This window comes from Typopeltis vanoorti, chromosome 19 (assembly GCF_054136105.1).
Source record: "Typopeltis vanoorti isolate ZY-2024b chromosome 19, IOZ_Tvanoo_1.0, whole genome shotgun sequence".
Lineage (NCBI taxonomy): Eukaryota > Metazoa > Arthropoda > Arachnida > Uropygi > Thelyphonidae > Typopeltis > Typopeltis vanoorti.
In genome coordinates, this window is record NC_143567.1 from 10,169,804 (window position 1) to 10,183,639 (window position 13,836).

General features: G+C 34.9%; 1 protein-coding gene across 6 annotated transcripts in view; it reads left to right on the top strand.

Moving 5' to 3' along the window:
* The window catches only part of PH4alphaEFB (prolyl 4-hydroxylase subunit alpha-1), a 294,206-nt gene that overhangs the window by 160,778 nt on the left and 119,592 nt on the right, over positions 1-13,836 (top strand). The window lies entirely within an intron of this gene.

Genomic DNA, 13,836 nt, shown 5'->3' on the forward strand with positions numbered 1-13,836 from the left:
AGAAGAATCTGCTTTTGCTTCATATTTCAAAGATCCAAACTGAGATTTCTCTGGCTTATCTTTCTGATCTATTTGGAATTCTTAATTCTGTGAACATTTCACTGCAAGGTACAGATGTCATTCTTGCGGAGGCTGAAGAAAAGATAATCATTTCAAGAAAAATTGACTCTCTGGGGAAGAAGGGCGTTGTTAGGTAACTTTGCCAATTTCATATCTCTTGATGAAATCACTTCAAATCCGGCATATGAACTAAAACAGGAAGTTCGTAATAGCATTATATTGCATTTAAAAACTTTGAAAGAGGCACTTGCAAAAATAATTCCCCCTGACCAAATGAATGAAGTCTGGATACGTAACCCTTTTCATATTGATTTAGAAAAAATCAGTGGCAACGACCCAGTGAAAGACGAGCTAATTGATCTCTGCGATAACAAGAAACTCCAAATTGAATTCCAATCAACGAAGTTACAAAATGTTTGGTGTACACTTGTAGAAGCATATCCCGTTATCACCAAACATGCTTACATGGCTATAATCCCATTTATAACAACTTATCTATGTGAATCGGGATTCTCAGTTCTGTTTTCATTCAAGTCCACAAGAAACAAACTGGAGCCTGAACATGATATGCAGGTATCTATTTCAAAAACTGTACCAAGAATAAAATTGTTGGTGGATAAGAAACAGAATCAAGGGTCTCACTAGTTGATTTTACAGCAGTTTAATAAAGATTTTACAATTTTATGATAATGTAATTAATTTATTTACTGAATAAAGCTTTTATGAATACTTAATTACTGTTTATTTCTTATATTCTTTGAATCTGTATGGTAAATTTAAGAATTTATTTCTTATTACAATGAATAGGGGGTACTGGATAATTTACTAAAAGCCAAGGGGGTACCGGAATCAAAAAGGTTGGGAACCCCTGAATTAGAGTATGTCTCAGGGCCTAGTTAAAGGAAAACCCTGAAGCTGAAAGACAATAAAATATATTCAGAATATAAATTTATTATTCTGCTTCTTAACAAAGAATTGAGCTAACGTAGTTTGACTGGCATTCTTTTTTTTAATACAAACTGATGGTATGGCCCTATTGCCTCTTCTGCAAATTTTACTGGTTCTCTGTTCACCAGGGTCAGTTTCTATGCATTGCTGCTTAAAAACTTCGATTGTACGAAAACTATTTTCAAATTGTTCCTGTGAAACCTCTTTGGGCTTGTCAGCGATTAAATTTTCTTCGTATTCTTCAGGATCTTCCCGCTGTGTATCTAAATTTTGCAGGTCGGAATCACTCAACTTCTCAGAATGATATTTAATTAACTTAGATTCATTTGAAAAGCCTCTAAAATCATTTGCACAATGTGGAAGAATGTGTTTCCAAATGGCTCGCATATTGCTAGCAGTAATTTCATTTGAATTTGTGACTTTATAACCAGGCTGTGATTTCTCTGATTTGGCTAGAAAAGTCTTGGAAGACATTCGCTTCCAAAAAAAAGGCCAGTTTCATCGACATTAAATATTTGTTTATCACAATAGTCTCCTTCTTATACAATTTTCTTCAAAATCCTCTGGATATCTCCTTATCTGCACTTGTAGCTTCTCCTGTGATTAGAACATTATGTAGGCTATTTCTCTTTTTTGAAACGCTCAAATCATCCAGCACTAACGTGGAATTCTTCTTCTTTTCCATCATTGATAGCCTTTCCTTCCAGGTTACAAAGAGACAATGCTTTTGATTTAATAAGGCCAGTGTTTAGCAGGTTAGCAGGATCCGTTTTTGGTTACAATTTTTGATCCATGTAAAAAGAAGTCTCTCTAATTCAATCATTATAATACTTTGATTTTCAGTGCATGCATGATGAACTTCAAGCAGCCTTACCTTTCTCTTTGTATTCAGCAGTTGATTTACCCATTTTTGTGTTCTTGTCCTCTCTTTGCTCTGGACTCGCCTTGTTCATTTTTCTTTATTGTTTCAAGTTTTTCTTCCAGTGAGATTACTTTTCGAATCATTTTCACACTTCTATTTTTTTGCTCATGATTAAAGGTTAGGAAAATAATTTAAAATAAAAAAGGAAAACAATTGCATGTGATATGATCAGAAAAATGCTATGTAAAGCAGACGACATAAATTTTGGCAGTAAATTTGGTACGTAGTACATACTACACTATATGGCACACAACACTATATGGAAATTGTGTAGTATGCCATTAAAAAATAACTTTGTAAAATGTTTCAAATCGGTAACTAAATTGTTTCATCCTGTGAGTGATTTTTTAAATAGTTAGCCATAAAAAATGTATAGATCGAAAATTTTTAAAATCTGTAACATTTATTTTTAAGATGTATATAGGCGCACTAATTGAATTTTAAAGGTGCACCAATCGAATTTGGGTATCGAAAAAAAATGACGCACTAATCGGGAGCGCATTAATCGAGAAATTTCTGTACTTGGAAAAGCCTCGACAGACTTCAAACGACAGGGCACTGCAAACAAAATCTCATCAAATGGGGGGCTCCCTCACTGATCGGATAACTGTGAGTGTGGGACAATCCAGTTCATGGAACACCTTCTTTCTTGTCCTCTTTTTCAATCACCTTGCACAAGTGACACAAGAGGCCATAACTTGTCTAAAATTATAATTTTAGACAAATTATAGACAACTTTTGATAATTCATGGAGATTTGATGCACAAGCGATGCAGTCACTATGGCAAGTTGAAGATTCATGTTTCTGTTTTGATTAATCGACTTGCATTTTTAAAATGTTGTAGAGATAGCAATCTTATTCTAAACTGCATCAAACTGAAAAGAAAATTCACCTCTTCCACTTGGTGCCCACTTGGACTGGAATACTTGGAAAAGCCTCGACAGACTTCAAACGACAGGACGATACAAACAAAATCTCATCAAACAGGTCTACCTCACTGGATCAGATAACTGTGAGTGTGGGACAACCCAGTTCATGGAACACTTTCTTTCTTGTCAGCTTCTTCAATCACCTTGCACAAAAGAGGACCTTATATCCTGCACAGAAAGAGCAGTTGATTGTGCAAGATACTGGATGAACATTTGACCATATTTATTGTATATAACTTATGTATAGTTTCTTTTTTCTTCATATTTTACATATTCATATTTGGTAAGCGAATTATTCCCTGTATAATTCACCTACCAAATTTAAGCTGTTCTCATTTGTAATGTATCCTAATTTGTTGTAAATAATGTTGTATCACTTACTTACTACTGGACTACTTGTGTTTGGATATGAAATAAATACTATGAATATACCACCATATGGAGAATGTTTTGCTCAGAGAACAGATCCAGGCTACTCAAAAAAACTTTGCTCTTGCTCAAAACCAGGTCCAGAATTTAAAATCTGAACTTTCAAGTTATTTGAATCCAGATATTTGGGATATCCTTGAGAGGATTATGGACAACTCGGCTAATCATATCCTTTAAACAAAGAAAAGCAAAAGTCATATCTAAATTTCTTCAACTCAAAATCAACAACATTCAGAAAACCAATAGACATATTTGAATTTCTCTGCCGTGATAACCAACCAACCAACCGGAAGCAAGGGACAACAGGAGCCACCAACTGCCTTTAGTGAACAGTCACGTGATCAACCTATCTAACCACTCCCTGAACAACGATGAACTCTCGCTACTCAGCAAAGGTTTAAACTTTGCTTTAAACTATATTGAAAGAAGCTTAAGATTTCTCCTAACCGCCATAGCAGATAAAATACATTTGGAAACCCCGAACATTTTAAATTTAAATTATACGAAAACAATAACTAGCAACCTAACGAAATCTGAATTGACAGCGATGAAATCACTAAAATTAAATCCAGACATTGTAATTACTAGAACCAATAAAGGCAGCGCCACAGTTATTTTAAATCGAACAACATATTTGAAAAAAATGAATCTAATAGTCTCAGACAACAGCACTTATCAACTTGTTAACTATAACTCAACCAATCGAATAAAAGAGAAAATGAAAAAGCTACTTAAATCAGTCACTACTTGGCCTGAAGATACAGTTAAAAAATTACTTCCGCACTACGCTTGTTCCCCGAGAATTTACGGTTTACCAAAGATTTACAAACAGAACATTCCGTTCCAGCTGATAGTTGAAGGTATAGACAACCCCAATTATCATCTAGCCAAGGAACTAGCATCAACACTAAAGGAGTTGGTAGGTCATTCCCCCTCCTATATTAAAAACACACAACACTTTGTAAACAAAATCAAAGATATCACACTGGAAAAAGATGATTTATTAGTCAGTTTTGACGTCTCTGTCCTCTTCACAAATGTCTCAATCAATGACACAATCCTTATATTATATCACAGCACTCTTTACAGCACACACAATCCTTATATTATCCCTCCTGATATCACAGCACTCTTTGCACATGTACTACGCTCTGGCTATTTTGTGTGGCAAAACACTTTCTACCTACAAAAAGAAGGCACAGCCATGAGCTCACCATTATCTCCCCCCCCCCCCAAGTGCTGACTTTTACATTGAATATTTTTTAAATGTCTGACTGTTTATAAAATTATTTATAAACAGTCAGACAGCTACAACTGTATAGTATGAATTATTAATTTCTCTTTTTTGTTGTTTTAACTTTCAGATACCTTTTACACCTGAAGATGTAAGTCAAACGACTTACGAAACTTGTCGGGTTTTATTTCTTTATTGTGCTTTTAGCTTAATAATAATAATAATAAAAAAAAAAAAACATGGTCCAATTACCGGAATATGCCTTATGAACTTCTAAACCACAGAAACCTCCACTTATAATTAATTAAAAAAGCATAAAAGCAATGCAGTGAATCATGTGTCAGAATGTATTGTACAATCTACCACAGCTGTAATTCCAAAAACATTAATCAGTATTTACATTTCCATAAGTCATAGTGGAATGATGATTGCACAGCAGCTAAAAAAGCCCAGAAGAAAGTTTTGGGATTTTTCGAAGATACCCACAATAACAACAACAACAACAATCATTGCTTTGAAATGTGCTTGAGCAAGATACATCCATTGTCAAAAGGAATCCTGGATCCAGTATACAACTGCCATAACCAGAGCAACCAACACTAAATAAGTATGGGACAAAATCCAGAAAATGAAGGGCAGATATATCACCCACCAGCTATCTGTGGTTGCACAATTTCTTGTCCAAAAGCAATTGCTGACACACTTGGGAAGATTCTTGCTAAAACATCTGCAGCACCTCCTTATCCCTCAAGTTCCTTGCCCCCTCCTAAAAAAAGCATAAAAACAACAAATCCAGTTATTTTTGAACACATCGAAGAATACAGTCCATTCACTAAAGAAGAAATGAAAGCTGTTTTGCTTATCCAACTGCCATAATGGGACAATATCTATTAGAAGATGGCAAAACATCTGTCACTATCATTCGGTTATTGCATTTTTACAACAAAATTTCTGTGAGAGCATATTTCTGGATACTTGACAAAAGGCAATCATAATTGACCACCTAAGTAATGGGAGAATCCAATTTTTCTGACCAGTTGTTTGTATAAAATTCTGGACCAAATGGTTAACTTATCTTTTTAAACTATACACATTTGGTCGTTTTATAACAGAAATACAATTTTATTAATACAGACTATTTTAAAATAAAACTTATATTAAAGCCTACCAGTTTCACCAACAGACTGTCTGGCTTTTTCAAGGCGTTTATATGAAACCTAGTAAATGCAAATTGAAAGGAACATAAAAAAACGTTGTAAACCAACTAGTAGCTAAGGTTACACATTTGCGTGACAGAGAGGACTTATTGTTCTTATTCATTATCACGCATGCATGTTTGTTGTAAACATGTATGTGATTACTGGCTAGCTGTAGTTCAGATTGATTGAGAGAGAGGATCAGGTTTTTCCACGAACTGTTTAGAATTACAATCTGATTTCTGTTGAGGTTTCCGCCGGTTATTGACACTATTGTGGCTTCCTTGAATAAACAATGTCTGTAGTCGTCATCGAGATATGGCATGGAGCTGTTTTGCCAATCTATTGTGTGGTTAGACGTACAGAAATGATGTGCTAAGCCGGAAGAGATGCTTCTGTTGTGGTTTACATCACCAGCATGTTCTTTTTGTCTAATTTCTAAACTTTGTTAAGTTTGTCCAATGTAGGCAAGACCACAGGAGCATTGAATGTAATATACTCCTGGATATTTGTAGAACGGCACCTTATCTTTTGGGGATCCTAAAACTTGTCTGATGTTGGTGGTTGGTTTGAAGACCACTCTGATGTTGTAGGCTCTTAGTATTCTTCTATTTGATAAGAAATTGACTTGATGAAAGGGATCACTACAGTAGAAATGTGCTGACAGTGGGATTCTTTTTGTCTGGGGTTGTCATTGTATAGATATTTTTTGATGATGTTTTGAGGATATCCATTTTTTGATAATGTGTTGGCTATTAGTGAGAGCTCAGTCTGTGTATCCTCCTCTTCTGATATAAACTTTTTGGCTTCATATTTCAACATGTGGATAATGCTCAGTTTGTGTGTCTTATGATGGTTTGAAGTATAATGAAGATATCTTCCAGTATCCGTGGGCTTTCTGTAAATGGATAATTTGACACTGTTTGGTTGTTTTTTTTATCAAGATATCTAAAAAATGCAGTTGGTTGTTGTTTTCCACTTCCAGAGTGAATTTTATCTTGCTATATATTGAGTTGATTTTATCCACAAACGATTTTAGGTTTTCTAAACTGTCTTCCCATATGATGAAGATATCGTCAACATATCTCCACCATGTAGATGGTCTCAGAGAGATTGTGGAGAGAATTTCTTTTTCAAGTTTTTCCATGAAAAGGTCTGCACAAGATGGCGATGGTGGGCTTCCCATTGCTAGGCCTTCTAATTGTTGGTATATGGTGTTATTAACCTTGAAGAAATTAGATTGAAGGCAGCGTCTAAACATCTGTGTGATGTCTAGAGGAAAGAGATCTTGGATAATGTTTATTACCTCTTCTACTGGTACATTGGTAAAAAGGGATACAACGTCTAGACTGGCTAGCATGTCTGTTGGTGCAATCTTAATGGCTTGGAGTTTATTTACAAAATGTTGACTTTTCTTGATATAGGATTCTGTTGATCTTATTTTATTTAATAAGTTTGCAAGATGCTTTGCTAAAAGGTAGGTTGGTGATGATCTTCCATCAACTATTGGATGGAGAGCTATATCCTGTTTATGTATTTTAGGTGTCCCATATAGTCTTGGAGTGATAGGATGTGAGATGTGAGGATTTTAGTGTTCTCTTCACTTCTTCTGGCAAATGTCACAATTTCTGATTAGTTGGTTTGTTTCATTATGATTTTTTATTGTGGGGTCTCTGTCTAGGATCTTATAAGTGGAGTTGTCTGATAGTAATATGTTTAACTTATCATGATAATCTTTAGAGTTGACGATAACTGTAGAATTTCCCTTATCAGCCTTTGTAATAATGATATCTTTGTTTGTCTTCAAGTTGAGAATTGCCATTCTATCGTAACGAGACGTGTTGAGAACAGGTTGTTTGGCTTTGGCTAGGATTATCATACTTTTGAATCTAATAGTGTTGGCCACAAACAAAGATATCATTGTAATAATGATATCTTTGTTTGTCTTCAAGTTGAGAATTGCATTCTATCATAAGGAGACGTGTTGAGAACAGGTTGTTTGGCTTTGGCTAGGATTATCATACTTTTGAATCTAATAGTGTTGGCCACGTTTTGTGGTAGTGGATATAGGCCTTTTTCAATTCCACACACATGAAATCCATTTTAGGAATGTGTTTGGGCGTAATTGCGAAATTAAAACCTTTTTTGAGAATGTCAGATTCGTTTTTTGTGAGACTATGAGTTGACAAATTAAAAATCACTTTGTCATCCGGGAGGTTGTTTTGTGTCCGATATTTTTTCTTGTAAAGTTCATTGAATTTCCTAATTTGTTTGTCCTTATAAAGTTTGAAAGTTTTTTCATAACTGCGTTGTATCATTTGATCTAATTGATTCCATATGGTGTATTCTAAATTGTTAGAAATTTCATCAAAGAACTTGCGGCAATTAATATCACTTTTATTAAGTTTGTATCTCGTGTGTTGAATCCTTTCCCTTACAAGCGCCAATGAAGTGCGCAGATACGTTTTTTTTAGCTGATATAAAATTGATATGACTTCTGACTATGAGGAACTTTGGAATGATGGAGAATTCCCTGCAATGTTTAAGGAACGTTAGGTGGTTCAAAAGTTTGGCCTTTCTGCATTTTTCTCTTTCCTTGCACCAAACTTTGTGTTTCATTAAACTATTTAAACTATACATATTTGGTTGTTTTATAATGGAAATACAATTTTATTAATACAGACCATTTAAAATAAAACTTATATTAAAGCCTACCAGTTTCACCAACAGACTGTCTGGCTTTTTCAAGGCATTTATAGAAAGACATGAAACCTAGTAAATGCAAATTGAAAGGAACATAAAAAATGTTGTAAACCAACTAGTAGCTAAGGTTACACGCATGCGTGTTTGTTGTAAACGTGTAATGTGATTACTGGCTAGCTGTAGTTAGCCAGTAATCCCATCTGTAAAATAGATGAGAAGAGGATTTTTTCTAGATGTTCTAAATAAAAGTTGGCTAAAGCAGGAGAGAGAGGACTTCCCATGGCCGTTCCTTCTACTTGGCTGCAAAATTTGCTTTGACATAAGAAATATCCAGATCCAGTGTATTACGAAATCGAATAGTTTTATGATGTCTTCTGAAAAGATGTCAGCAAGTAATTTTAAAGTCTCCTTGAGAGGTACATTTATATATAAAGATTCTATATCAAAGCTCACCTTAAGATTGCAATTATTAGACATTTTTTAATTTTTCTAAGAAATCTGAGGAGTTTTTAGAAAGGAACTAGAGTATTAAACAGTATCAGTTCCTTACATCATCGTATCAAGTTTACTATGGAAATGAAAGAAAACAACCAGTTATCTTTTTTAGACATTCTCCTCATCCAGTCACCTTCAAATACTCTTACAACTACAGTTTACAGGAAACCAACATTCACAGGTCGTTGTATTCTTAAAGAATCAGCCCATCATCCTTGTCAAAAAACAGGAATCATAAAATGTCTAATCAGAAGATCCAAAACTAATTGTTCTACTTCTAATTTTCTACAGAAAGAACTTTCTGCTATCCAACAACACATGAAACTGAATGGCTTTTCTGAAAAGAGTACTCAACATCTCGATTCTTATAATCCACCACAAAACTACAAAGATTCAATATGTCAAGTTCCAATTCCTTACATCTCCGGGATTTCAGAACCTATTGCAAGAATTCTGAAGAAATATAAGTTAACAGCTACGTATTCACCTATTAACAAATTATCTTCCCATTTTCCTTCTCCTAAAGACAAATGCTCAACTATATCTCTTCCTGGAGTTTATCAAATTCCCTGCAACTGTGATCTCTCCTATTTTGGACAAACTGGACGTACTCTTGAAAAAATAATCTAAGAACATCAATCCTCCATTCATCACGACAAATCTGAAAAATCTGGATTGACTCAGCACGGGATTGAAACTAACCACAACATCCTTTGGTCAAAAACTCGCCTCTTACATAGATCCCGTTATAAATTTGAACGTTTATTCAAAGAAAGCATAGAGGCCTTACTCCGTCGTCCTAACCTGAATCGGAATGACTGTATATCTGTATCAAAAATCTGGGAAAGTCTAATCAGGATAACTCATTAATTCATATTAATTTTATGTTATTTAATATTATTATTAATTAATATCTTTATTTCAATCATGTCTCTGCTTAAAAATATTCCCTTTAATACTTAGTGATATAACATCACGCAGCTTGTTCTATTTTTAAATGATCTATTGTTAGTATTCCACCTTGTATTTTTTTTTTAAAACTGTTTTTGTAGTGCCACTGAAGATGGTCTGCTATTTTCAGAGACCGAAATATTTGGTTAATTAAATATCTTTCTTGTGTTTACATGCATGTATTAGTCAGTATATATCCTTTCCTCACATAGTTGGCAACCACCCAGGTAATCACTTCATAAATACTCTCACCAACCAGATGGAGAGATTTGACACGTCATTTATAATGACATCCTCTAATGCAGTGATCAAATCCCAAACCCATAATTCTTGTGTGACCTGCTGCCTAAAGTAGTTGTTCCTCAAAAACTTGAGAAATTCATTTGTCAAGTTTTTGAGGACAGTTCATTTCTGGATGCCATCCCATCATTCCAGTCTGTATTATCATAATGAAAATCACCTCTAACAATAACCTTTATCCTATTTTTTTTGGCTAATTTGTTTATACATTTCATTGTCATCATCCTCTACATTACTAGGTCTATATCAATGCCCAACTAAATATTTCATTCTGTTCACCTTTATTTGACACCATACTGGCTCAAACTGCTACCCTGTCTCCCTTTCATCTCTACCTTTAATGGACACAAATCATTATCAGCACCTTCCTTCTCCCCTATCCTTTTGTCTTCATGAAAAACATTATAACCCTCCATCTTTATTCATGTCAAGATGTCATTCTCATCCACCCACATCTCACTTCAACAATTTTTGGTGAATGAACTCAATCAATGCAGCAATTTCATTCCTCTTATTTCTGATACTTTTAGAATTTGTATATAAACTTGACAGTTCATTTCTGAGTGTATAACAAAGTTCCACTGATACTGTTTATTATATGTGACTTTTCCATGCCTTCCTGTAAGCCATTCTCTTGCATTGCCCATCCCTCTTCAAACTCAGATTCCCCCACCATATCCTTGGCTATCTCATGCCTTACTTGTATACTCACACCTTCACTACCTCTACAAGCATTGTTCTTTCTCATGCTGTGTTTTCCTATCCATCCCAACTCACCATTTCAGTCTGTTTTGCATTCCTGTTCTCTTATTCTCCACACTCATACTGCTCACTTCATAAGTGAGTAGTATGTATGTATGTATGATTGTTAAATCCATTCTCTACACTCATTACTCTCCCTTCCAGCAGCAGCAGCCGCCTCTCCAAATGATTTACACAAAACCATTCAAATGCAGTTTATTATTCTTATACAGATCCACTACACATTCACAAACCACACCCCTTTACTCTTTGGTTTCTCTTCACATATTTCAGTCTGGTGAGATAGAGGCCAATAGGACAAAATAAAAAAATGGTTGCTGCTATAGGGTAGAGGAAGATATGCATCAGCAGATTAGTACAATGAATGTAAGTCAAGTAATTATTATGGGGACTTCAACTTTGGAGACAGATGGGAAGCAGGAAAGATCATATGGCAGTAGGGAAATGGAATTTATATAATACTTACTGAGAGATAATTACTTGAAGCAGAATGTGAGAGAGGAAACTTGGAGTTCGAAAGTTTTACATCTTGTTACAGAATCAGAAGACCTGTCCATCACTAAGGTTACTACATTGCCTCCAAGTGGGGAAAGTGAACTTGTGGTCTTGACTTTAAAACATGTGGAAATTCCATTTAAGAAGGGGGTATAGGTGGAACTGTATGGCAGGTGAGTATGTCACGCTTAGAAGTTCGAAACAGTACCATGGCATAAAGATCTGTAAGGGAAGGATGTTCACAGTGCATAGGGGATAGTCAAGTGATATCTGGAGGAAGCAATGTCACATTGTATACCCAAGGTCAGGAAGATAAATCGGGTAAGAGTTAGATGGACAAGTAGTGCATTAAGGATGAGCTGAAAAAAAGAAAATGATGTGATGGGCTATATAAGGAAAAAGATGACCAGCTAACTCATGAACAGTAAAAGGATCAGGCAAGAAAGGTGATCAGTATGGTAGGGAAGACAAAATCTTACCTGGGTAACATACTGTGACTACCTTTCCTGCAACACATCTTTTATTCTTCTCAGCAATTTTCTTACAATCATAGCTCTGGTATTTATAATGTGGGATTTTTAAATAGATTTATGAATAATAAATTATTACTTCTTCATTTTTGATTCCACTATAGATATAAATGTAACTATCTGTTTCAAATGAACTGTGTGTGTGTTACTGCTAATTCAGTATATTTTCTATTAGAATTTGCACTGATATTAGTATTTGTGATGAATACTTCTGACATTCTCAGTAGCAATATTCCAGATATTCTTACTTATTTTCATTCTTTTTCCTTTTCTTGTCTTGCTCGTATCTGTTAATCTCTCAAAATATCACATTTTCCAGAGTGGCATTTTGTTTTCTTTTATGCTGAGACATTGGAATAAGAAAAAAAAAAAAAAATGCAGCTGTTTAGTTACTGCTGTGCCCATCTGCAGTCTGCTTTGGTAGTAGGGTTGCCATCTTAAATCCTCCAAACTTGCCCTAATGCTCCTTTCTTTCATTTGTACCTGACCAAGCTTCCTACTGGGGTTGGTATGTATATAATCTTGTACGTGGTTACTCAGGTTTCAGGGTTCACCTTATGGAGGTGAGAGTGGAATTGTGAAGAAAGGCTAGATGATCCTGTTTAAGAGGATCATATATTTCACATCCATCCAGTTGGAACCCTTTAATTTAATTTCATTATTGATTTACCTAAACATTAAATATTTGTTACACATTAAATAGTTTCTCGTATGTATCAGAACAGTTAACTTCACATAGTGTTGCTCTTTGTATTTCATAATGTACAGCACATTCCCTTCTTAAGCATGTACATTAAGAAGGGAATGTCACTGCTCATTATTAGTTTCAGTCTTTGTTGAGGTTTTGTCATTGAGAGGTAGACGCATGAAGATTTTGAGAGTTATCAGAAATCATGTCATTATACTAGTAGCAAAACAGTGTGGTAAGGTACAAGTTACACACAATGGCATTACAAGGGCCTAGCAGGCATGACTGCTGTTTTAGCTAGAGTGAAGTTCTTTCAGTTGGTCTGTTCAAAATTGGATTAGTTCATGAATTTTTGGATCTGTTTCAAGTATAGGCTGAATTTCTAGTCCCATTTTGTCTTATGATTATTATTATTACTTGACACCTCCAGGGTGTCCAAAGACTCATCGAGGGAGGGCACCTACTCTTCAACTCTCTCTCTCCACCACTCAATCCACCAACTAAAACAAACCACAACTACTCCAATGCCATTTACTGCCCACTATCACCACTAGTATTTTCACAGACAATCGCAAACATCCATGCCCACGGTGGGATTTGAATCCGCAGCCTTTTGGCTGGAGAGCGGATACACTAACCACTCAGCCAACCAGGCCAGGTGGTAAAATGTTATAAAAGTGGTAAAATTTACAAGTAGTAAAATGGTGTGTCAGCACATTATTAAAATACTCGAGATCAGCGATAGTTGTAGAAACTTTATCTACTTGGTTAGAAGTTAAACTTACGAAAAAATTATATTATTGTTTAATGCTTTATCCAAGTGTAAGTAAAATTTCAAATTTAATTTCAAAAGTTGTAGAAAGTGGAACAACTTTCTACATCTATCTCTGATCTGGAGTATTTTAATAACAAGATGATACAACTTATTACTGTATGATTGATTATGAGAAATATATGACTTCTGGATTAATTCAACCTTTGTATCTCTTCTGGATCGGTCTGGCTCCCTCTGATGAGACCTTAATAAAGATTGAAACTGGTCTGTGTTGTGACCCTTCCCATAATGCATAGCAATATGCTTCTGAAAGGAAGTGTGCTTTTTATTATGGGATTTCTAAGGCAATTTATGTGAAGTTATTAGCCTCTATACAAGTAGCCTAGTTGTGAGAATACATCACACACAAACTGTGTTT